Source organism: Macaca nemestrina, chromosome 6 (assembly GCF_043159975.1).
Source record: "Macaca nemestrina isolate mMacNem1 chromosome 6, mMacNem.hap1, whole genome shotgun sequence".
NCBI lineage: Eukaryota > Metazoa > Chordata > Mammalia > Primates > Cercopithecidae > Macaca > Macaca nemestrina.
In genome coordinates this window covers 76,517,897-76,544,654 of record NC_092130.1, presented here as the reverse complement: position 1 = coordinate 76,544,654, position 26,758 = coordinate 76,517,897, and the positions used below count along the sequence as shown (strand labels likewise).

The 26,758-nt window shown below is 34.5% G+C and overlaps 1 long non-coding RNA gene across 2 annotated transcripts in view; it reads right to left on the bottom strand.

The window, feature by feature from the left end:
* The window catches only part of LOC105471081 (uncharacterized), a 52,015-nt gene extending 26,401 nt beyond the window's left edge, over positions 1 to 25,614 (bottom strand). The window contains exons 1-2 of one of the 2 annotated variants that reach the window (XR_980960.2): positions 25,002 to 25,614; positions 17,387 to 17,546 (exon numbers count right to left, since the gene is read on the bottom strand). This is a non-coding gene — a long non-coding RNA (uncharacterized lncRNA). The remainder of the gene's footprint in view (positions 1 to 17,386; positions 17,547 to 25,001) is intronic. The other variant, XR_011624251.1, reaches the window with a different exon arrangement.
* Between the last annotated feature and the right edge of the window lie 1,144 nt (positions 25,615 to 26,758).

The window sequence follows — 26,758 nt, the reverse complement described above, 5'->3', positions numbered from 1 at the left end:
GGTTTCCTTTTCACTCTGATAACCTCCTGCTATTATTGTGGTGGTGCATGTTATCCTCTTCAGTTCTCTCAATGTTTACTTCATATATTAGGTGCTATGATATTGGGAAATATGTATTTATAATTCTTGTATTTTCTTGATTAATTTATCCTTCTGTTATTAAATAATGACCTTTGTGTCTTTTCACAGTTTTTGGCTTAAATTCTTTTTTATCTGATATAAGTATTGCTACCTCTGCTTTCTTTTATCTTCTATTTGCATGGAATAGCTTTTTGCACTTTTTCTGTGTATGTTGTGTCTTCAAACTGAAATGAGTGTATTGTAGGTAGTGTATAGATGGGTCTTCTTTTATATCTATTTTATGTCTTTCGACTGGACTATCTAATCCATTTACTTTCAAGTGAATTAATAATTTTCTGTAGTGGTGTGTTTTCTTTCTCTTGATTTTTTTGTGTATCTACTATAGGTTTTTGCTTTGTGGTAACCATGACGCTTATATAAAACATTGTATGGTTAGCCTATTTTAAGCTGATAATGACCTAACTGCAAACACATACAAAAACTGTACACTTTTACTCTACCTGTCTACATATTTTATGGTTTGGTGTCACAGTTTACAACTCTTTATATTTCATATCCATTTAAAAATAGTGTAGCTATAGTTATTATTATTTTTGTCTTTTTACCTTTATACTAGGGATACGATTTATTTATGCACCATCACGACAGTATTAGAGTGTTCTGAATTTGAATCTATACTTACTTTTGCCAGTGAGTTTTATATTTTATATGTTTTCATGTTATTAATTAGTGTCATTTTATTTCAACTGGAAGAACCCTACTTAGCATTTCATATAATGAGGGTCTCGTGGTAATGAACTTCTCAGATTTTGTCTGTAAAAGTCATTATTTCTCCTTTATAGGACAGTTTGCAGGGTAAAGTGTTCTTGGTTGACAAGTTTATCTGCCCACAATGTAAATATTTCATTTCACTTTTTCCTGGCTTGTAAATTTTCTGCTGAGAAGTCTACTAATAGCCTTATGGAGTTGCTCTCATTGTAAGGAACCCCTTTTCTCCTGATGCTTTCAAGATTCCCACTTTGTGTTCAATTTTTGACAGTTTGAGTATATGTTTTGGTGAAGTTTTTTTTAACTGAACTTGAGTTTTGATCTTTGAGCTTTATGTATCTAAATGTCCACGTTTGTCCCTGATTTGGAAAATTCTTAGCCAGTCTTTATTTATATAAACTTTCTGCCCCTTTCTGTTTTGCTTCTTCTTCTGTATCTTCTATTATGTGAAATAGAGCTTTCTTGGTGGTGTGCATCAATCCCACAGGCTTTCTCCATTGTTTTTTGTTCTTGTATTTTTCCTCTGAATGGGTATTTTCAAACGATGTGTCTTTGAGCTCATAGGTTCTTCTTTCTCCTTGATTAAGTCTGCTGTTTACAGTCTCTATTGCATTTTCATTTCATTCATTGTATTATTCAACTCCAAAATGTATGTTTTGATCCCTTTTTATGACTTCTATTCATCATTAAACTTATTTGGTTCTTGTGTTAGTTTTTATATTTTGTCACGTTGTCTATCTCTGTTCTCTGGCAGCTTATTGAGCATCCTTAAAGCATTATTTTGAATGTTTCATAGGTAATTCATAGATTTTCATTTCTTTGGGATTGTTTACAAGATTTTAGTATGTTCCTTTGGTGGTATCATGTTTCCTTAGGATTTTGTGCACCTTGAAGTCTTGCACTGCTGTTTTTGCAATTGAAGTAGGAGTCATCGCCTCCAGTCTTTACCAATTGTCTTCAGGAGAAAAACAATCTTACAAAACAACCCAGCTAAAACTTCCGAGGCTTCTTAGACTGTATTCTATTGTTTCATTTACTTTATGTTTTGTTCCTTCTTTGGGGTGTGGATTTCTTAAGGTTATACGTATTCTACTGCATAACCAGGACAAGCATTTACAGCCTCCTATTTGTTTTCTTTAGGAAAGTACCCCCAAATGCTGAAGTTTGTATGCCTTTTCCCAATCCTACAGTTTCAAACCTTTTGTCTGTGGAGAAACCTGACAAACACTACCTCACCAAAGTAAACAAAGTTAACATTTAACAGTGATATTGACAGTATGTACTCTTGAAATTATGTGATAGAATGTTACTTTACCTCTGTGTTCATCCTGGCTAAAACCTATGATTTCAGTATAATCATGAGAATAAACATCAGAAAAACCAAAATTGAGGGACATTTTACAAAACTCTGGTCAGTACTCCTCAAGACTGCCTGGTCATCATAAAAAAGAAAAAAGCCTTAGAAAATGTTATAACCAAGAGGAGCCTAATGAGACACAAGGATGAAATGTAATATGGTATCCTAAAACAGACATTAGGGAAAAAAAAATTTAAAAATTATCAGGTAAGAACTAAGGAAATAAAGTGTAGACTTTATTTGATGATATTTAATAATAATTATTTATTGTGAAAAACTGTATTATATGAATGTAAAATATTCATAATAACAAACTATGCATGGAATATGTGGGAATTCTCTACATCACCTTTGCAACTTTTTGGTAAATCTAAATGTTTCAAAATAAAAAAAAATTAAAATTTCATAAACAAAGTAAAACAGAAAACGTAAGTAATATTCTCAACATATCAGAGAAAAATAAATGTAATACACAAGGGAGTAAACAAGAACAAATATTTAATAAATGAAATCTAGAAAACTTGAAATTCCCTAAATTTATTTATTTTAAAATTTTATGCTTTTATTATACTTTGTTTACTAAAATTTTATTTGAAAACACATTGATTCATTTTCTACAGTATAAGCGCCTCCCAATAATTAAGGATTTTAGGACTATAGAACAGGTGAGGTGAGATATACATTTTGTACTGGCTTTCACCTTCATGCATTTACAAATACTATTAACATATTTCAAATACTAGTGGCTACACTGGGCATTCAAAAATGAATAATATAAATGTATTCCCTTATTGAAATAAGAATCTCACAGTCTAGTAAGAGAGATTAATACATAAACAGTGAGTTAGAGTACAATGTGATATGTGCCAAGAAAGGACAAGGAAGGGAGTGTATGAATATCTTAGGCTTCAGAAAACACAGGTTTATAAAATCTCTGATAGCCCTATTACTTGCTTGATGTATGAAGTTACTGTTACTCAGAACCCTGCTCTTTTGAAACCCACTGATGTTTCAGCATTATTTCTTTATTATGCCATAATTTTTTTCTTAATAAAGACATGGAATATTAATATTGAGACAATACAAAAAAATTCAAGATTATGTATTACATCTCCCTAAATTACCCATAAGTCCCATGTGAAATAATATGAATCAAGTCATCTGTCCTATTTTTGAGCAAGTTTAAGGATGGAAAGCTCAATATACTTTAGGATAGCCAACTCCATTGTTGTAGCAAGCCAATTATCCCAAATTTTCTTTAACAGTAACTCTTAATTTTGCTTTTAGTCATTTTTCATTTATTATAGACCTGCCTTTGTTTCTTCCAACCTTTAAATAGAGGGCATTAATAAAACATGAATGTAATTTAAAATTTTAATTACTTTGCAGGTACACATGGCAGAATCAATTTATAAACATCAATGAAAACATACTTTTTACAGTTTTTAATGCATCACAAATTTAATAGCTATCATTTTAGTGGCATATCATTAAATATTATTTTCCCAAGTTTTGGAAAGCATGTTTCAGTTTATGTTACTAAAAAATGTAAAGACCTTCTCCAATTCATTTTAAGCATGAATTTTGATCTAATAGAAGTAAGTTAAAGTTAATGGGGTAGTTAAAAACATGCCTTTATCTTACCTGAAAATTTCATTGAATAATATTCATAGATTTTGAGCATATCATTAGAAAACATTGTCAATTAGGGATATGGTATAGAAAGATACATTTAGATGTATATATATCTAGCTATCAAAGAATGTAGAATAATATTCCTCTTGTTAAATTTGTTACAAAAAGAAAAGAATAAAACCAAATTATTGTGTGACATTGAGATTTTATAACTGTTAAATTAAACAGTAATGAAAATATTAGCAAAAAGAAATAGTGTAAACAATTTTATATGGGCTTTCACGTAATGTTTGTAGTGTTCACAACACATTGAATGTTCAACTCTCTGGATTAAAAAATTTATTCACCTTCTGTAAGATTAAAACTAAATTATTTTTTCTCCTAATTTGATGTTATGTTGATTCCTAACATTGGCCAGCCTGTTCTGTATTCCTGTGAGGTGATAATGTACAGAATTGAAGAATTTTAGATTTGAATGATAAAATACAAATACTTGTATTCACGTACTTCTACTAATACAAGTTAAAATTATTTTATTGTCTTATTTTCTCATTGCTGTCTTGACAAACTTCTATGTATTTTGAACTCCGTCTTTTTTTCACATAAATGATTACTTTAATGTACCGAAAATTATGCTTAACTTAGTTGGAACTATATTTAATATAAATATAGACCTTTATCCCCAACCAAATTTACTTTTGTTGGCCTTACATTATTCACTGCAAGGGATACAGATATCTGTCTTACAAAATATCTTACAGTGAACCTTGGAAATGATATATACAGTACAGCAAAGACTAAATAAAATAAAAAGGGTAAAATGTGTGTAGTCTGAATCATTTAACTATCATCTATCTATCAATCAATCTACATTTATGAATACAATAGCACTTGCTATTGGATTTCCTGTTTCTGGTATGTCATATAAGGAGCTTAGAAGTTGCCAATCCATTTTACAAACATGTAAAAAAAAAATTTAAAAATTGAAAAATCAATATTTCTTCTTAGACCCCTAAGAGAAATGAGATCACAAGGCAAATGGCTGCCCCCAAAATTAGAGAGATAAACAGACAAAAACAGAGAATCACAATTTACTAGAGCAGAAACCTCTGTGGGAATCACTGTTAGTAGAACAACCTAAACTGTAACTAATAAATGCTGGAGGCTTGGTGTGAAAAAACTAAAAGATAAAAACTCTAGGGTGACCTAGTCATCAGGGACCCCTGACAGTTTTGTGAGTTTTAACTCCTGGAGTGCTACCAGGTTCTCACATTGAACAGCACAGAAAAATAGCAGAGAAAATTCCCTTATGTTTCTGGCAGGTGACAGAAAATGACCCATCTGGAAATAAACTATAGCATTCTGTTCTTCTTAACAAGAGTGGCCCTGAGGATAAACTATTTAACCAAGGCCTGACCTACTTAAGTTTTATTAGAGCCTAACAGATCTGGAGGAAGGGAATTATCCAAGTCTACACAACTCTAGTCTTTCATGTGTAGGAAGGGAAATACCAAATTTTAGGTCCCACTACTCTTCCACAGGGGAGAATGGAAAACCTAATTCCAATGCACTCTAGCCATCCTTTTGTACCTAAAGGAGGGTGGTAACTGAGAAGTAATGATGACATTCACAGTCCAGAGGCATAGACACAATATAAGAATAAGAAATAATCATAGGGCTATAAAATGCTTCCCTTTCCCCCACACCTTACCATGACATTACTAAATTCCAATTTACAGCCATTCCTTTTGCCAGTGGATTATGTGTGGCAATCAAAATAAAATTATAAGGCATAGTAAAAGGAAAAACAAAATGAAACAGTTTGAAGAGAGAGAGACAGCATCGGAACCAGACTCAGACATGCCTGATATTTTGGAATTAACGATCAAATAATGTAAAGCAACTATGATTAATATGCTAAACACTCTAATGGATAAAGTAGACAATGTTCAGGAACCGATGGGCAATGTAAGCAGACAGATGGAAATTCTGAGAAGGAACCAGAAAGAAATGGGAGAGAGCAAGAACAATGTAATGGAAATGAAGAATGCTTTTAATGTGCTTGCAAGTAGATGGATACAACTAAGGAAAAATCTCTAGCTTGAAGCTATCTTTATAGAAACCATTAAAACTAAAAAGTAATGAGAAAAAAAAGAGAATGAAAACAAAAACCAAACCGGAACAGAATATTCAAGAACTATGGGGCGATTACAAAAGGTGTAATGTACGTGTGATGAGAATACCAAAAGTGGAGTAAAGAAAGAAAGCAACAGAAGAAATACTTCGAACAATAATGATTGAGAATCTCCCCAAATTAATGGTAGACACCAGACCATGCTGGAAGTTGAAAGAACATCAAGTAAAAAAACGGCACCTAGATACGTTGTATGTAAGCTACACAGCTTGTGTTTCTTTTATATTTTGCGTATTAATCCCATATCAGATGTATACCTTGAAAATATTTTTTACCCTTCTGTAGGTTATCTCTTCATTCTATTCATTCTTTTTCTTGCCTTTCAGAAACTCATTAAGTAAATGTAATCCCATTTATTTTTGCTTTTGTTGTTTGTGTTTTCTGGGGTCATATAAAAAATTATTGCCTACACCAATGTTAAAAAGTTTTTTTTTATTCTAGAAGATTCTCAGGTCCCCCATTTATTTTGTCTCTCAAATTTTAGGAATCTCCTCCTTTAATTAACCCATCAACCTCTAATACCAAGTATTTGAAAAAGTAAATTTATACTCAGACTTTAATTTTAACAGAGAAGCAAGAAGTTGCAGCTCAATGCACCATGAAACTGAGTCAAAATGGAGACACCTCAGCCCCACCTCTCTGGAACAGGAAAGATGATCAAGGAAGAAACACAGGGCAGTATGATGGACATGGGGGTAGTAGGTTGGTCTCCCCACCCACCTTCTCACATTATACTAACAGGGACAAAGACACATTCAGGCTCCTTTAAAAAGCTTTGTCCCATTCTATTTCAAGATGGGTGACTAGAGACATCAGACACCCACCCTCCCAGGTAAAAGAAGCAAAATTATAAATGCATAATCATATCTCTAATAGAACATCTAGGACGGAACACTAGAGACCAATAACAAAAATCATGGAAAACATCCGAGACACAGAAGGAGAAAAAAAGCAAGGGGCCAGCTTGGCTGATTGGCTGGGAGCCTGAAGGGGCTTGGTATTGTGTGAAAAGCATCAGTGAGGGAGTTTCAGTGGTTCACATCCCCATTATGGACTTCTGCAATCTGAACCATGGGAAGACTCCTGTAACCTAATGAATTGTGATACTAGCATGGGTGGTGATTTGGAGACCACACAAGGTCATAGCATCAGAGAACTCATACAGGGTTACCCAACCCCTTGCCAAGACCTGAGTGCTGTGGCAAGGCACCATTTGTGGAGCATAGCCATCACAGGATTACATCCAACCACGGGAACTACAGCCCTGGTGTCTCCACATCCTAGAAGATCCTGCTGAGATTTCCCAGTGTCTACCTGGAGGACTATAGTGGCATTGCACTGGCTAGACCCAAAGATGTTGCATGTCCCCAGGACTCTAGCTCACAGGGATTACTACCCAGTGTGGAAAGGACAGTGCAGCATTAAAAAATGGTAGCCTGTGGGAAAAGGAAACCAAAGTATGTGCTTCCCAGAGCCTGAGAGCTCTCTGTCTGGGACTATGAGAAGTTACTCTGCCCGCAACAATTGCACAAACTCTGTGCCTAGTTTTGTAAGCAGAGAGTAAATTATCCTACCAGTGAAAGATTAGCCTCTGAACTAAGGCTCAGAAGTACAGACTAGGACTTCTCCTCCGCCTCAAAACACCTAACTCCTGCCACTACTGGATGCTTTAGCAAGTGAACTGGAGGGCTGCCTATTTGGGGTGCCACAGAGAGCAGGAGCTCCTGAGAGCTGCATATCTGGAGTTGTGGGCAGTGACCCCACACTGCAGCCACCACTTAAATCAGCCTGCATCACTTGGGTTCAAGAGAGTCATACTACCACTACAACTACTGTATCCCACACCATGCTGGCTGCCCAGGGATCTGAGCACCAGCCCACCCACTTGGCCCACCCCTGCCATGACTAGAATTCATGCAAACCACCTGGAGAGCCAAGAATCAGTCCACTGGTAACCACCAACACAAGATCCCCTGTGCGCTGCCTTTGGGCACAAAGATAGGCAAGCTCAGGCCACCTCTGCAACCACCAGGACCCAAAGACTGGCCCACCTGGCTTCCTAGTCCCTAGCACAACCTTATCATAGCCTTCAATAATAACCACACCCTGACCCTCTGAGGAAATCACAGAAAGCACCAACACTCTTTACAGCTAAATAGATCTTACAGAGACTGTACCAGTACAGACACCCAGAATTAAAGCCAAAGTGCTTTATACAACCAACACCACCAATACATCTTCAGAAAAATGTTCTCTATGAAAGTAAATTCAGAAACAAGAAGCAACTGTTATACTAGATGTGCAGATGTCAATGTAAAGACACAGAAAACATTTTAAAAAGCAAGGAAATATGACACTTCCAAAAGAACACAATGATTCGTTAGCAGTAAATTCTTAATAAAAAAGGAATTTTTGAAAAAAAATCAATATATGAATTTTTAAGAAGCTCAGTGAGCTATAAGAGAATTCCGAAAAAAATACAAATAAATCAGCAAAACAATTCAGTATATCAATTAGAAATTTAACAAAGTGATAGATGTTTTTTAAAAGAACCAAATGGAAACTCTTGAACTAAGAAATTGTTTGAAGGAAATACAAAATACACTTGAAAGGTTAAATAATAGACTAGATCAGGCAGAAGAAAGAATCTCAGAACTCGAAGACATGTCTTTTGAAATAATTTTGTCAGACAAAAAGAAAGAAAATAGATTACAAAGAATGAGCAAAGCCTTTGTGACATTTAGAACAATATAATGTAATTTAACATCACAATTATTTGCACCCCCCAGAGAATAAAGAGACAAAGGAAGGGTTAGAACACCTATTTAAGATCAAGTATGGTGGCTCATGCCTGTTCCATTCAATTTTGCTGTGAATCTAAAACTCTTCTAACAGATAAAGTTGAATACAATATTAAAACAACAACATGATTATTGTCGTTGTAACTATTCAATGACATTTATGCAGGGCAGAGGCTATTGGACTCTCTCTCTCTATATATATAAAACCTTAAAGTCTCCCTTTATATATATACACACAGTTATAAATATGTAAGTATAGATATAGATGAAGCCTAAAACCCTAGTTTAATTATGTTCAAATTGCTTAGAGAATATGTAATTTTACCTCTTGCTTTGATTATAATGGTCTTGACTTGAGCTAGCCATGCACATTTTCACTATGCTAAATTTAAAATTGGGCTACTATAGTTTCGAACAAAATGCTGATTCCCCTCAGACTCTTTACAACATTGCTGTGAATCATACGAATTGCCCTTAATCAATAAAGCAGCATTCATTCGACTTGCACTGTAATGTGTAACCTTCTGTCTCCAAATATGGTAAACATAGAGAAGCCTTCCATTTGAGAAAGTTTGGGTGGGTTTTACTCCCATTTACCCTAGTATTGATTTGTATATATGGCAGGAAGGAGGGAAAGGGATGTTTGGCATGCTTCTCAGTTCCTATCCCTAAATTTTTATCTTACTAAGCACTCAAATGCTGTTTCCTTTTTTTTTTTTTTGATGGGGTTTAGCTCTTGTCACTCAGGCTGGAGTGTAATGGTGCCATCTTGACTCACTGCAACCTCCGAATCCTGGGTTCAAGCAATTTTCCAGCCTCAGCCTCCTGAGCAGCTGGGATTACAGGCACCCACCACCACACTCAGCTAATTTTTGTTTTTCCAGTAGTGACGGGATTTTGCCATGTTGGTCAGGTTGGCCTCAAACACTTGACCTCAGGTGATTCATCCACCTCAGCCTCCCAAAGTGCTAGGATTACAGGTATGAGCCACTGCACCCAGCCAACTGTTTCTTTATGATTGAATGACAGCCGTAACTAGGACAATTTATTTGGATGTTAACAGCTTGTGCAAAGATCTACGAATGCAGATCTAGAAATATGAGGATTAGAGCCCTAATGATACGGGACAGAATGGACAGAGTTCAGAGCCAAACTTCTCCCAACTTAATGTATATTAGCACAATCACTGTGGAGAACAGTTTGGAGGTTCCTCAGAAAACTGAAAATTGAGCTACCACATGATCAGGCAATCCCACTGCTGGGTATATATCCAAAGGAAAGGAAATCAGTATACTGAAAAGATACTTGCACTTCAATGTTTGTTGTAGCACTATTTATAATAGCTAAGCTTTGGAAGCAACCTAAGTGTCCATCAATAGATGAATGGATAAAAAAATGTGGCACATATGCACTGGAGATCATTAAGTTAAGTGAAATAAGCCAGGCACAGAAAGGCAAACATCACATGTTCTCACTTACTCGTGGGATCTAAAAATCATCAGCTCATGGACATAGAGAGTAGAAGGGTGGTTACCAGAGGCTGGGAAAGGGGAGAGCTGGATGGGGTGGGGAGGTGGGGATAGCTAATGGATGCAAAAAATAGAATTAATGAGACCTACTATTAGATAGCACAACAGAGTGACTATAGTGAATAATAACTTAATTGTACATTTTAAAATAAAGAGTGTAATTGGGCTGTTTGTAACTCAAAGGATAAATGCTTGAGGGAATAGACACCTCATTCTACATTATGTGCTTATTTCACATTGCATGCCCATTTCCAAATATCTAATGTACCCCATAAATAATACCTAATATGTACCAACAAAAATTAAAATAATAGTAATAATAAAAAGAAAAAAAGACTGATAACTCCCAAAACATCCAGGTATATTTGAAATATCCAATAAAGAGATGGAAGGGACAGATCAGCTCTTCAATAAGCATCACAAAATGGCTCCATTCATTCATAAAGCAACAACAATGACAATCCGATTTCTGTAATTTGTTTTATTTTCAAATCACAACTCAGGACCATTTTTCTTTCTTTCATGCTGTGATACAATACAGTGATTTTGTCCTCAAACAACAAAATCTAAAGCTAGCTTTACCTACATTTAGATAAATGTACTGACATTATGACATGTTAACTTGCTATTTATTTCACACTAACAATTTAATGACAATAAAAGAGATATTTATAATTAATTAATATTAAATACATAACCTTACAGACTATGTAAGGTTTTTATAGTTATTCTTATTTTCCCAGGAGCAGTTAACATTAAAAAGAAAATATAACCGAAAGAAAACCCAGCTATTGAAGTCACAGGAACCTGGTTTTGAATTACGAATTTATCACTTTCCAGCTCTTTCATATATGAAAATGTATCCTTCTTATGAATGTACATTTAAATAATCTGTATGATAAAGATAACATAATATCACGATATTGTGTTAAGAATTCAAAACATTTCTGGAATGTTAACTTTTTTTTTCCTTTCTAGTCATCTCATAGAGGGCTCAACAATCTTTTACTGATTTTTCCCTGAATAATTTACCAATTGTTATTTCAAATTTAGAGAAAAATATGTGTTTATATGTAGTCTTTATATTAAGAGGTAGTATTTTATCATCTACCATAAATTAATGAATTTATTTCCTTAAAATGATATTGTAAATCCTGACAAATTTAATCATATTTTCTTAAAATTCAGAAGTCATGAGATAGAGAATGTGCCCATGAAATTACCTAAGACTGTACGTCTGAAACCAGGATTGTCAATGAAATTACATGTCTGGCTGAGAGTAATAGGTGACTGGTGAGTGGTATTTCTGTATTCTACTGTTATCATAATGAACATTTGTTAGGTCCTTACACTTTATTTGGAATAAAATTAGCATGCTCATTCATGTCTCAGAAATTCTCTGTGGTGTCCCTTGGGGTGAAAGAGATAGAATTATGTGATATGTGTAAACAGGGATTAATCTAATCTTAGGCAAATCCACACTTTGCAACGTGAGTGAGGTTTGCAGAGGATTATAAATATGATTAAGTTGGATACGGTTTGACATCTTGTTTTATTGAGCGTTAATTTTTGTAAAAGCTTTTAAAAAATCACTTATTAACTTTTGGTATGCAAAATCACACAGGAAAAAAATCAATTGAACAACAATTCAAGTTTACTTTGAGTTGAGTGTTAAAAATGTCTCTTACCTATTGGAATGGGAATTAGGTTTGATGTGATTCTAAAAGGCATCTCTATCTTCTTTGCAAAATGGCAATTGTCTTGCCTAGAGACATATGTTGAAACAATCCACATAACTTGGGACATCTTGTTCATTTTGATTCTCAGCACTGTTCATCACTCGACTGCACACCATTTATTTGGTGGCAGCCTATGAACTCTAAAGTAGATGAGTCTGGTTGCAGGGGTGGAGGGGGTAGAATAGAGGAGAGAAGCCTAACATACATCATGTGGCTGAAAATTATATAATAGGAAATTACAAGCCATCACACTCATCTGAGGTTTAAGCGTTAGCTATTTCTGTATTAAAAAAAAAAAATAGTGTGGGGAGATTGGACTTTATCCAAAATCAATTTACAGCTATCAATTTAAAAAAAAAAAAAACTTCACAGAGGGAGATATGGATTTGACACCTCTATTACAGCTAAACTTCGGAGACTATCAGGGATCAACATGTCAGTTTAATGAAGAATAAAAAAAATCCAATCAATGCAACATTCAGGGTCAAGGTATGGGATGAAATAGAGTAAGTTGGGGTTTTCTTTCAGAAGGCTAATAGCAAAGTACTGTTAACTCCTGGGGTGTTGATAGGTATTAGAACCTGGATTATAGAAAAGAATAGATGACATAATTAAAACAATAGAAATCATATCTGTTTTCAATATCTAGGGTAAAAGAGTAAAAACATTTGAAGTTATTAAAGATATTGACTGGTCAAAGAGTAGAGGGAAAGGCTGTAGGTCGTAAAAGGTTATAGTTTCCCTAGAGCCAGAAAATCAGAATAGAGAAATAGAGAAGCAACACTACATGTGCAGTATAAATGGATTCAGCTGTCCGTGACTATGACTATAAGCTGTTGGTGATTAGAATCCAGACTATTCTATCACAGCTGGAGCCATTAGAATGGTCTTGGGTGGGATTTAAAATGGGGGGAAAATTCTGCATTTGAATGTTAAGTCTGTCTTTCAAATTATAGAAAGTCCTTTGAGGCTTAATTCCCAAATAAAATTGTACTAACTAGAAAAGAAAACATGAGTTTAACTACAGGTGTCCTAAAATGATTATGCTCACTAAATCAATATTTAGGTGTAATTGTAAAAGAACAAATTGAACGGTTCTTGAATGGTACTGTAAGAGTCTAAAGCTCTAAATCGAAGAATGTGGTTTTGGAAAAATTTTCAGAAAATAACATTTTTGTGCGTTTGTAATTTTACAAAAGAAATGTAATAAAACTATTTAGAGTATGAATCAAGGAGTTAAAACTTTCATAATGAACCTAAAAATCATTCTGGTTTCAGTAATTTAGAGATATTCTCTATATGGTTTATTAAAACACTTTCTTTAATTAGTCACTACTTAACCTTCACAATATCCTAAGTATCTCATTCTTTACCTCTATAAAACTGACATCATACCTATGTGGCTATTTTGGCTGTATTCTAAATGGATTTTTCCTGTCATTTTATAGGTATCCTAAATTTGGGACCATTATTCTCTTGATTTCATTACTTTAACAGGTGCTATGCCCAGGTTTTGGCTATCCAGCTTTGTTCAGGGAAGGTTTTCAGAAGCAGGAGGGAAAAAAATAGTGTAATGCAGACCAGGCACCTGCTGTCAAATAAAATCAACATGGAATAAATCATCCCTGCCTGGGAGGAAAAAATTTAACTTTCCATTGGCTGTCTGCAGAGCATAGCACAGCACCTGAGACATCATTAATTGGACTGCTTTTTTCAAAGGGCACTATTGCCCTTTGATATCTAATGCCAAAACATTTATGCCATATCTGGGATTTGTAAGATTTACTTTGGATACTGGTTGGTGTGATTATGTTTGTGTTTATTTTATTATTATTTTCCTCTTACCTATCATTTCACATTTTTCACTAAGTTTAACGACACATTTTTGGCTACACAAATTTCATGATTTTAAAAAATAAGTAGTAATATGTTTTGCTAAGAAGATTTCATGAAAGTCACATGGTTCATAAAATGAGAAAATTGTATGAGACAGTTGGCAAAAATACACTGATTTCAAAATGTATGGAAAAGAACTCTTGTTTACCAGAATAGATTCTTATCCCTTTTATTGAATCACTTCATGTGTAGTGATAATCAGTCAATTTTTGAATGGGCACCTACTACGTAAAACCCTTTTCTAGACACGATGAGATTTAAGATGAAGAGTAAGAGTCTAACCCATTCCCTAGATATTTATAATACAACATGATCAGGAAAAATAATATATGCATATTGATATGTGAATTTTAAGACAAATAATGTAAAGGCCATGATCCAAAGTTTCTCAAAGTTTGTTTCTCAAATTGCAGCATCAGCATCACCTGGGAGCTTATTAAAAATGTATATTCTCAAGTTGCATCTCAAACCTACTGATTCAGAAAGTAGAGGATGGGGCCCAGAAATCAGTGTTCTAACAAGACCTCAGGTGACGCTGACACATGAATTAGTTTGTGAATTACTGTGCAATGCAGTTATAAACAAGGTGTTCAAGAAGTAACACAGAGTTGTTTTCTTTTTATTGAAGGGGAGGTATTAGTCCATTTTCGTACTGCTATAAAGAACTACCTGAGATTGGGTAATTTATAAAGAAAAGAAGTTTAATTGAGTCACTATCCTGTATGGCTATGGAGGCCTCTGGAAACTTATAATCATGATGGAAGGCAAAAGGGAAGCCAGGCATGTCTTATGTGTTGGCAGGAGAGAGAGAGAAAGAAAGAGAGAGAGAGAGGAAGTTTCAAGCAAGGTGCAAAAGGTTTTTCTCATTTCTTCTTGTTACTTATGGTAAAATGTGAGAGGAGAGACAAAACTGATGGAAAAAACACGTTAAACAAAATCAATTGTTAATCAAGTGTCCCCTGCAGGAAAAGATATAGTAGAGGGGTTGGCCAGATGCTGTGTAAGCACATGCAGAATCTGAAAGAGGGAGAGATATTCCCACACAAGGTCATAAGTCCAGTATAGGATGTGAGGACTCTATCTCTTGGTTGAGTTCCAAGCTCACCTCCTATACTTACATGGGCAAAACAGGGTCCAAAGACTGAAACACATCAGACTGCCTTCCCAAATTAAAAAAGGATTCGATGATTTGGGAAATGTGTAGCCTATCCATATGGTGGAAGATTCTAAAATTAAGATATTGCTTCCAAAACATGGCATAGAGTAAAAGACAAGGGTGTAGCCGTATAATTGTTTGCCAAAAGCTTAGAAAGGAAAAAAATCAGTCACAGGAAAGGAAATTTTAATAGATTAAGAGTATGCCTTACAGATCCTCTCAAACAGACTAGATCACCTGTAGGAAGCTTAAGAGTTGTCCCCTGACCATTGCAGCAGGAGCAGGGGGAAAAAAAAAAAAGAGGAGGTAATCTCCAAAAGATGATTTATAGCTGTGGCTTTTGTTTAATAGGGGGAAATCAGGAAATCCAGGACAATTCCCAGAAGACTGATGTATTTCTTGAGAAAATTATATCAACAAAAATACATCCAGGTTGGACTGAAAAGGACAGAGAAAGTAGGAAATGAAAAGAAGCTATCATGTATCTGAAATTCTACTGCTTAGAAGCAGGCTGATGAAACTGCTTAACTGCAAGTGCTTGCTACCTTTAATGACTACAGAAGGATGATTCAGAACGTGAAATCAAGAGCCTCGATTATGACGCTGAGAGCCATAAAGGATTGGTCGCAGGTCTTGAAGCTGGATCAAGGAACTCTGGCCTAACTGGATTTCAAAATTGCTTTGGGCCAGTGACTCCTTTTACTTTGCACTTTTATCTTTTTTGAAATAGAATGTCTATAACTTTAACCTATGCCAGTTCCACTGTTGTTGCAAGGGCACATAATTTAGGTGCATTATTTTATCTTCAGTTTCACAGGTCCACAGATATAAAGAAAATGTGACCGAGGATGGATTATAATTTGGGGTCTAATCAGTCCTAATTTTGGGCATTTAAATGTTAAATGGTGAAATTTAGATTTAATAAATGATGAAATGTTAGACTTGAGCTGACCCTGTAATGGAATGAGATTCTTGGAAAGCTTAGGAAAGGATGATTGTATTTTGCATTTGGGAGAGACAGGAATCTTTTTGGGAACAGAGGACAGAGTGCGTTAGGTAGAATTTAAGTGACCTCAGAGATTTCTGGACTCTGGTGTACACATGCCTTCTCCTATTATTCAATCAAATATTCATCTAGCTACTGCTGTGAAGGGATTTTTCATACATAATTAAGAACCTAAATAGTTTAGTTTTCTTCTAAACTACATGGGAAAAACAAAAGAGTATTTTTAAGTAGATTATTTGTTGAATTAAAGTTGTTTTGAATACCAAAGTTAAATAATTGATATAAAGTGACCACTGTTCTCCTAAATTAAATATTATTTGCTTTCTTTTATGCAGTCCTAGAATTATCACGTAAAGTACTACACTTCGAAAGAATCCCTCCATTTGTCAAATGATAAGATAATCATTGCCTCTGATTATTCTTTTGTCTGAATAGTCTGATGTACCTCCCATTCACTTCTAGGTCACCAGTATTAATCTCAGATGCCTTATTTTTTCTATTTTTTTCTGTTCCTTTTTGTTTTGCGTAGTTGTCCTTGGAATTTACTTTGAGCCCAGAGTTACTTTAACTTAATCTATGGTTTTTGAAAATAATGTTACACTTCCATGGATTATATTTTAAACAATTATATGGTATATCTTTATTTATTTATATAAACAATGTAGACATTTTATTTTAGACTATCTTTGGTGTTTCAGAACTTTTGGGCATTCATTAGAATAGATATGTACTCAGTTTCTCTCGGTACTTGTGGTAGTCAGTGCTAATAAAAGGGCTCTCAAGTAATAAAAATTTGACTTTTCTAGGTATCACAGCGATACAGTCCAGGCTCATATCATATATAAACCTAGTGCCAGCCAAAGAATAAAAGCTAATTGTTCTGAATGGAACCATAAAGTCTGTCACCACATGAATTGGTGACCGGATTTGTTCTGCTGAAAGATCCATCAGTGAATTGGACTATCAATTTAAATTTGACTGAATTCAAACCAGATGACCTTTATAAAAGCCTCATGGGCACTACTGGGGAAGGAAATGAGAGAGTAGTATAGAACTTCAACTGCCACATTATATACAATAATGATTTTAACTACTTTATTCTGAGTACCAAATTCCAGATTTTTGTAGACTTCTTGGAATATATGGCTGAGAACTTCACTTTAGAAAAGATATATATAGCCCTCAATACTACAAGGTGAAATTAATTTTCCAAACAGAACTCACCTAAAAAGGGTTATTATTTCATGCTGAATGCTGTTTCTTCCCTTGCTTTGAATTTTCTCTATGAAGTTGAAGTTATTTAAACTTCACTATATGTTGGTAATGCTAGGATTGATTCCATTTCATTTTGCGATCCTTATTTTGGAATAACGTTGATATTTTTCTGCAACATGAATAGGGTATTGGCAATTTCTGAGATAAGGAATAGTTCAAATGAGAGCAAGAGTGAGAAAGGTCTAAGATAATCTAATTAACAAATATTTATTCTTAACCAAGCTCACCAGCTAAAATAGAATCAATAACTATTGATATTCTAAACTTATAATCTTACTCTAAACTTATATTCTAAACTTCATAATCTTACCAAATGGACATTATCTAAATTGTATGGGTTTTACCTCCACAATATTCTTTGCGTTGGACACATCATTACTTTATTAATTGTCCTTTTGCTGTATATAATGTATACATGGGTACACATATATGCACACGCATTCTATTTGTCATGCACACTCTCTAAAGCAACGTGAGAAATGTCAGCAGACCTCCTGGAGGCAGGAAGTGAGACTCATTTCAATTTCAAACTACATTAATTCTGAATGAAATCAAACCTATTCTCACATTTATTATGGCAACCTGGTCTGAGTGAAAAATTGCAGAATTTTAATAAAGCCATTTCCATTGGTTTCGTTACGTTCCTGCAAACTCATAAATCAATTTCTGTCTGTCAGCTATTACAAATTTATCAGTTCTTATGAGTAAATGTGACAGCCAAATACTATTTAAATCTATAAAGCTATCTCTGTTAGTGAGCTAAATAAAGTGTTGGCCTCAAAGATGCCCTCTTTGTTATTTAGAGTTTATTTATTTCTAGCTCATTTAAACTATCTGAAGCAACAGGAAATATTTTATCAGAGCAACAAAAACAACAACAATTAAGTCAAAAGTCTGTTTTTTGAACAGTAGAGCACAAAATAAAATTAAATTGAAAATCAAGTTAAAGTAAGAAAAGCAAAATGCGTTATTCAATTTTTTAAAAGGGAAAAAAACTATGCATGTGAATTATACTATTAAAAAATACCTATTAGTATCTTTGAAATTTACTCTTTAGATCCTTAACACCTTTGCATACACATGGTAAACATTAATTTCTGGGTAATAAAAATGTGATTTAATACCACATTCACAGCTTTCTGCATATTCCAAATGTCTCAGCAGACTAATTAGAAGTATCACATTTTATGGAATGAGCATTCCTCCTTATTTTCTTGGTCTCTAACTACTGTGTAAAATTTAAATAAATGAGGTATGTCTACAGCAGAGAGAAAGGTGGAGAAAATGCTAAGTAGAACTGTAGTTAGGCTAATAAGGTGAATGTTTTGGGTCTATAATTTTTGCACCAACAAAAGTTCTTTAGAAGGGTCACAGTCAGAAAGTGATGATAATCAGGCAAGTAAAATTTCTGAACATTACAGAATTTATGACACTATCCAAAGCAGTAACTCCTCAGGCCAGTTGAGTAAGAAGTTAAGAAACAGTCAATAGTCCTAATTTGTGTCCATTATTTCTTACTGCCAGTCAGGTAGCTTTGTAATTGAAATGCTCAGTAACAGTTTTCTACCTAAATTCTAATGATGCCCTTTATAATTCTCTTTTTAATGCAGTTCCTGAACTTTAGAAAGGTTGTTCACTGCCAAATGTCAGTTCATTGTGAAGTGCTGCATTGGAAAACCTCTTGGTTTTTAAAAAAGATGAAGTATTGTTCATTACGCCTGTTGAAAATCGCATCGTCCAATCATATGCTAAATTGTTGATCAGTTGTCTCTTATCAAATAACAAGGTAGAAAAAGATTAATAACTTATTTTCTAATTTAACAAATATGCCATATGTAGAATATTTGAAAACAATATTTTAAAAGAATATGCACAATTTATTAAATTACAAAAGATTATCCTAAAAACTTTATAGCCACTTAATTTGTGAACTCTAGTAAAGAATTATTATCATAGCATCACCATTAAAGTGACCAGGTAAAATTTATCATCATCACTTTCCATCCAATTCATACCTTCTGGAAATAATTTTTTCTCCTTTTCTTGTCTATTTTGGAATCAAAGATCTTTTTGCTTATCCTGATTTTTTGATTGATTGTTAAAAACATGTGAACTCAGAGTTTCTGAGATATGCAAGTTAATAATTAAACTATAATTTTTAATAAAAAGAACATAAAAAGACCACAGAATTTTTCAGAGTAAAACAATTACTTTTATTAAATTTGTTATTTAAAAATTGGATGGCAATTGGACAATTTGGAAACTATGTCCCACATTGAGCAAATATAGTTTAAATACAGTTTACATTTAGTGGGAGAGACTGAAAAATGAGTGTATTTTGGACATCTGGATATTGATTAAGATTAAGATCCCTAAAACTAGAAGATCAAAATGAAAAGCCAACTAAAGTTTTATTTATCCTATTGTGGAGGAAGTTTAATAAAATATATTCTGTTTATACCTATTTAACTGATATGTTAATTTACAAACATATTGAACAAAGGTACATGTGTCTCTTCTTGGGATTTGCAGCTTTGGGAGATTAAGAATTTCAGATCTGCTTTTCTTACGGAGCTCTGTCAGAAGTCGTTTATGGGTAAATTATTCTGATTAGGACTAGATGGTTTCTCAGGACTGCCATAAAATAAATCTAAATGTCTCAGCTGTGTTTCTGGTCCAGTAACACCCTCATTAAAGAAACACCACACAATGCTATGTTGGCAGCCTTGATTTTAAACACCAGTCTAGGCTGCATGTAAAAGAGAATAAATTGCCTTCTTATTCTTCTAAAAGTCCATAGTGCTTGTAATTTAGTATTGAGAGGCACTCTGAGAACAATGTCCAGAAGCATAAACTACTTCTCCCATAAGGGTATGATACCTGTGAAACAGATGTCATTAACCACAACTCTCAATTTTTCATGTTTGACAGGCAAAGCCAAATATTTTAGGAATTACGTAACCACTCTTAATAAGTGATAAGTAAAAATACTCCCAAGTTAAATTTCATTTCCAGCTTCAGAGGACTTCATTATCCTTAGAAAAATCAATAATCAGAATATGAGAGAAAAAGAAAACTGAATTTGAAAGCTCAAGACACTAAAAAATTAAGATTTCAGTGGGGCTTCAGTCATGTCATGTATCAACTACAATATTTTTCTGTGGTGCTGATTCCAGAATACAGACTCTCTAGCCTATGTATTCAACTGAGACAATCCCTTAGGGTTTGAAAATATGAGAAACTGGTCCTGTCAGAATGCAGACTGCTTAGAGGTAAATGTTCGGTATCAAATCTGCTCTTATTTTTAAAATGTGGCTTTTGGAATAGTTGTTTACCACTTATTATGATGTTGCCAAGTGTCATTTGTGCTGAACTGCTGTAAAAATGTGAAGAATTGTATGTTTCAGAGCTAAGAAAACATACTGGATGTGAATAAAATACTTTGCCTTGAAATCCCATTATGAAAAATGGACAAATTTTAATTACCTATGCACATACCATGGATTCATATGATAAAGGACAAAAAACAAACACAGTTTCTTTGCATCATCATAAGATAATCTACAAGTTATGTGGAGTTTGTGTAACATTTTATTTTAGTTAATTGACCTCATTAACTTTATTCTCCTTATCATGATGACAGAATCATTGAACTGAGTAAAATATTTGACAACACATGCTTTTAGCATTTTGATTCTTTGGTCAGATGAGGAAGAAAATGTTCAATTCAGTTTAGCGTCCATTTAATGAGCACTTACTCTGTTGCAGTCACTGTATCAGACACTGAGATGCATTGCATAATGAATAAACCAGAGACTTTATGTATTTATCTAGTTATTGCATATTCAACTCTTACAGACTTTCCAACTAAGAACAATAACAACAAAAATCAAAACAAATTAATCAAAACAAACACCTTCAAAAGTCGTCCCAAACATAAAATCACTGAGTTTCAACACAAATATTTCCTTTTCTTTTTGCCACCATCTTTTCACTCTAATTCTCACTGTATAAATAAAATTACTTAAAAGTTTTCCAGTTGAGAAACAGAAGCAATGAAAATTAGGTAATTTATTCAGTCTTTCCAGAAGCCATTTAAAATTAGCAGGTGTGAGAGAAGAAATACAGATCTCTGGCTTTTTATTGAATAGACGAATTGAATTAGAAGACTGTGCTCTGAATCTGGCTCCAAAACCTCCCATTTTTGTAATTTGGTACAGTTGTGTGATTTTGGAAAAGTCACCTAAATTTGTAGTACCTTAACCATTTCACCTGTAAAATGACCTATAATACCTTTCCTTTCTAACTTACAAGGTCTAAATGCTGATTAAATGAAATAATATACATACAGAAACACAATTCAATATTTTCAGTTTTGTAATTAATAGATATTTAATGCAAAATAGCTTGCAGACATTAAAGGTTTCTCATATTGAGAAATGCCAAACATTCTGAATGGTCAAAAAATGGGCATTGCCAGGTGCAGTGGCTCATGCCTGTAATATACGTGGCTTTGGGACTCTGAGGAAGGAGGATCACTTGAGGCCAGGGGTTTGACACAAGCCTGGACAACATGGTGAGAATCCCAGATCTACAAAAAAATTTTTAAAAATTATCTGGACATAATGGTGCACATCTGTAGTTCTAGCTACTCAGGACACTGAGGCAGGAGGATCACTTGAGCCTAGGAGTTTGAGGCTGCAGTGAGCTAGAATTATGGCACTGCACTCCAGTCTCAGTAACAGGATAAGACCCTATCTCAAAAACAGAGGGCGGACACCAGATGAAGTTATTAACTTTAATCGATATGGTAGTTAAAGTGGTATTTTCACTTATCCATGTTCGAAAACCAATTTTCTGGGGTTTTTTGTTTCTTTCTTTCTTCTTATAACAAAGGCTTATACTCTCAGTTAAAGCCTCCTTTGGGATATGCTATGTTAATGCTCTGAATAACACTCTGAAGATTTTTTATAGGTTTCAAGAGCTGATATTCTGAAAATCTCTATTAGCATGACTAGTCATTCTAGAACCTGGTGGACAAAGTAATATATCCAGCAATAGAAGTAAACCCTGCAAATGGAATGGCCTTTGAAAGGTGCCAAAGCATTATTGGTGCCCTCATGGAGTTGACAGGAAGCCAAAGCTGAAAAGCAGATTTTAATCACTTGATTTAATTCAATTATCACTGTAGCTATTATAAGAAAAAAATTTATACTACCTAAGTAATAAATATATATATGAGAGTTGCTTGGCAGATCAGTGGAAGAATGACATTTACTGAAAACTGAATTCTTACGATTGTAGAAGTAACAAACTTTATAAGGTCTGAGCCAATAAGTATTTTCCATATTATAGAAATGATTACCCCTATAGACACTTTAATTTGTTCTTAAAATTGATGTAGCTAATTTGGAATTTGATTACCTTTATCTTTAGACAGAGAACAGTGTCCATTTATTCTGAAGGTCGGGAGGCAGCTTTTGGATACTTCTTGATAGTTTAGAATAGAGCAAAGGGAGTTGCTGCATTTGCCTGCCTGTCTATCTGACCCCCAAAAAGAATCTGCAAAGCAGCTGAAGACAAAGTGTCATCAGTAAGGGAAAGAAATTTCACAGATTAAAAAAAATATATCAGGATTTGAGTCAAAGGGTCAGCTGATATTTGATTTATGAATCTTGCTTGGGAAATACTAAAGAAGTGAGTTCATGTGTAAACATCTACCCTGAAGTTTTCTTTCAAGATCTGTCAATGGGATTTTTAGACAACGAATAAAAAGAAAAAGAAAGATCAGAAAAGGTCACATTTATTTTGGGTCTGGGAGATTGTGCTTTTATCAGAAAAGATGAATTTTGACAAAAATTAACAACAATAACAAAAAAAAATTCTAATTTGACAGCGAGGTTCCCGCACATGAGGTTGCAATGTCTGAGTGGGGGCGATTTGATAACATGAAGGCATACTTTTCCAGACAGTTGGTTAGAGGGTGCAGGTGGCAGGTGTGGTAAAGGTGTCAGCTGAATATTAATTGGCCACAGGATTGGATACTGCTTGTTCTCTTTCAAACATAAGCTTGAAGATGTTTCTCTTTCAAACATAAGACCAGAAGATGACACTTAAAACCTCTACATTCAAAACGGCGCAGTAGTTTTTAAAATTCTTCAAAGTGGCCAATGTTGTTTCCACTACTTAAATGCCCAGAACGTCTAGCTAGATTTATTTACCTATTTACTACTTAAAACAATTAAACTTTTGGTGCTAAGGAACAACTACAGCAATAATATTGAATAAAATGTCTTTTTTTTGAATTTTATTTTTGGATTTTTATATATTTGGTTCATTTTATAGCCTGCAACACAATCAGTAAGATGGAATGAGCAATAATTTTGGAGTCATAAAACCAGACTTGGAAACTTTGCTGTAGCACTGAAAATATACTGGATTTTTTGAAGATTACAGAATCGGAGTGTTAGCTGCTTCGTCTGTAATATGGCAACAATAAAGTTAAGTACTTTTTAAAAGAACATAAATTAAATAAATCAATTTCTGAATTTTCTGGAACATTGCCCAACAAACAAAAATTGTCCAATGACTGTTCAATTATCTTATATAAGAAATGAGACACATCTGATGTTACCTACCTATTATATTTATTGTACATTTCTTTTTAATGTTACATGGGTGTAAGATAAATTTATTCCAAATCTTTTACTTTCAGTTCTATTCAGCCAATTGACAGTGTTCTATTAAAATTTAATACAATTCCAAGGATAACAGTTTTGTTTTCTACTTCTCCTTCTTTGACTATATGCTTACTTTTAGATAGAAACAGAAGAAATTGTTTATTATGATATGTATTATAAATACATACAGTATTGTTTTGACACAATTTTCTAATGCTGCTTAAAAAGTTAACAGCTGCAGACAAGATAATTCCATCTCACAGTTTAATTTTACAGCATCGCAGGATAGCATATGTGCTCATCCACAGTGTGGCAAACTTGTCCACAGTTTCTCAAAGAGCAGATACGTTTTTCATGGTAGAAGAAAAACATGTAGTCTTGGGAATAAAACAATTATAATCTCTCTGTTTGATTTTTGTTTTGTTTTCTAGAGAGCTTTGTTATTTTATTTTCTGATTAACCCAAGGAGAGCAATTAAAGATTTTGTCTCCATTTTTCAAGACCTGTGATTTGATATTGTGAAAGGACCTAACTTTGTTAAAATCCAAAGGTAACAATGAGCTTTAATAAGCAATAAATAAGAATCAAATATTGATGATGAGGATGCAGTGCCACTAATAACAAAGCTATAGGCTACAGAGAAAAACAAAACCTTAAGTTCTAGCTACAGTTTCATTCAGCAATTCATCCTGGGAAAATGATTGAACCACTTTAGGTCTTAGGTTCCTCAACCATAAAACAGAAAATGACAGTAGAGACACAGGCAGGCTGGCTAGTACTAAAATATGGGGGCTTAGTCTGGGAGGATTCTTGGGTAAATTACTGGTGTTAAAATAGCAATCTTTTATTGAACTGAAGCTTCTCCTTTGTGGAGCAAGACTCACATGTAGGCAGCGTGTCAGAGCCTTATTTTTGGGCTGTTGGCAACTGTATTTAAATCCACTTATGCTCCCTTTCGGTTAATGCAAAATCAGGCACGTGTTAATGCAAATTGAGGGGTGAGTTGTTTAGAACTTTCTAGGAAAGGGGCAGTAACTTCCAGGTCATTGCCATGGAAAGGGCCAGTAGCTTCCAGGTCATTGCCATGTCATTTGTAAACTGTCATGGCATTGGTGGAAGTGTCTTATGGTAATATGCAAGGAGGGCAGCTGGGGATCATTTTCCTTGCCATCTGCTGGGTTCAGCAGATTTATTCACATTATCCTGTCTGGACCAGATCCTACTTTGGTCAGCAGGTTTGTGACAAGGAAACAAGTCATGCAGGGCCGGGTGTGGTGGCTCACACCTGTAATTCCAGCACTTTGGGAGGCTGAGACGGGGGGATCACGATCAAGACCATCCTGGCTAACACGGTCAAACCACGTCTCCACTAAAAATACAAAAAATTAGCCAGGCATGGTGGCGGGTGCCTGTCGTCCCAGCTACTAGGGAGGCTGAGGGAGGAGAATGGCGTAAACCCAGGAGACGGAGCTTGCAGTGAGCTGAGATCCGGCCACTGCACTCCAGCCTGGGCGACAGAGTGAGACTCCGTCTCAAAAAAAAAAAAATAAAAAAAAAATAAAAAGGAAAGGAAAAAAGAAAACAAGTCATGCAGGTCTCCTAATTCAATAGTAACCATTTTATAAAGTTAGCTTGAGAATTAAATAAGATAAAGCTTGAAAGCATGGAATATCACTGGCACATTATAAGCTCTCAATATGTTTTGCTTTTATTATGACAATATAATGATAACTATATTATATATACTTCCACATAAACATATTCGAAATGGGATGAACATTAATCTATTCAATTATTCAGGTGGTATTAAATACTAATTGTGCTATCTGCATTTTTGATAGACACTGACTTCCTCTTCAGTCTATCAGATACTGGCACACTGGAGTTTGGTTGGAGTAGAGAACCGTGAATTTTCTGTTAATCAGCTTATTTCAAAATTTAAGATAATACAAAGTAACACTGGCTCACGCCTGTAATCCCAGCACTTTGGGAGGCTGCGGTGGGTGAATCACTTGAGGTCAGGAGTTCGAGACTAGCCTGACCAATATGGTGAAACACCATCTCTACTAAAAATACCAAAAAAATTAGCCAGGCATGGTGGCACACGCCTGTAGTTTCAGCTACTAGGGAGGCTGAGGCAGGAGAATTGGTTGAACCTGGGAGGAGGCGGTTGCACTGAGCCAAGATTTTGCCACTGGACTCCACCATGGGCAACAGAGCGAGATTCCCTCTCAAAAAAAGAAAACAAACAAACAACAAAACCCAAACTAATACCTATAAAGCATTCTTGTCAAACAAATCAATTTAAAAAACCAAACTAGGATCTGAGGAAGCCTCTAGAATTCCATTATATTGTAGAGTTTTTATGGGGATACCTCATTTAAAAATACACATCAACATACCAAGCTTATTTATCTGTGAGTAATAAAATTTGGGCTATTTGGAACATGCAATAATAGCTTAAATATAGCAATAGAAGGGGTACGAGGGATAGAAAGATGAGCCAACTTCAAAGGGATTTTAAGGAGAGGCATTGCTTGGAGACAGGGATTAGTTGGGGTGCTGTTAGACAAGGGCTGATCAGGTTTTCCCAGGTCCAAAGAGAGGGTTATTGCCAAGTTTGATAGTTCTATAGAAGGAA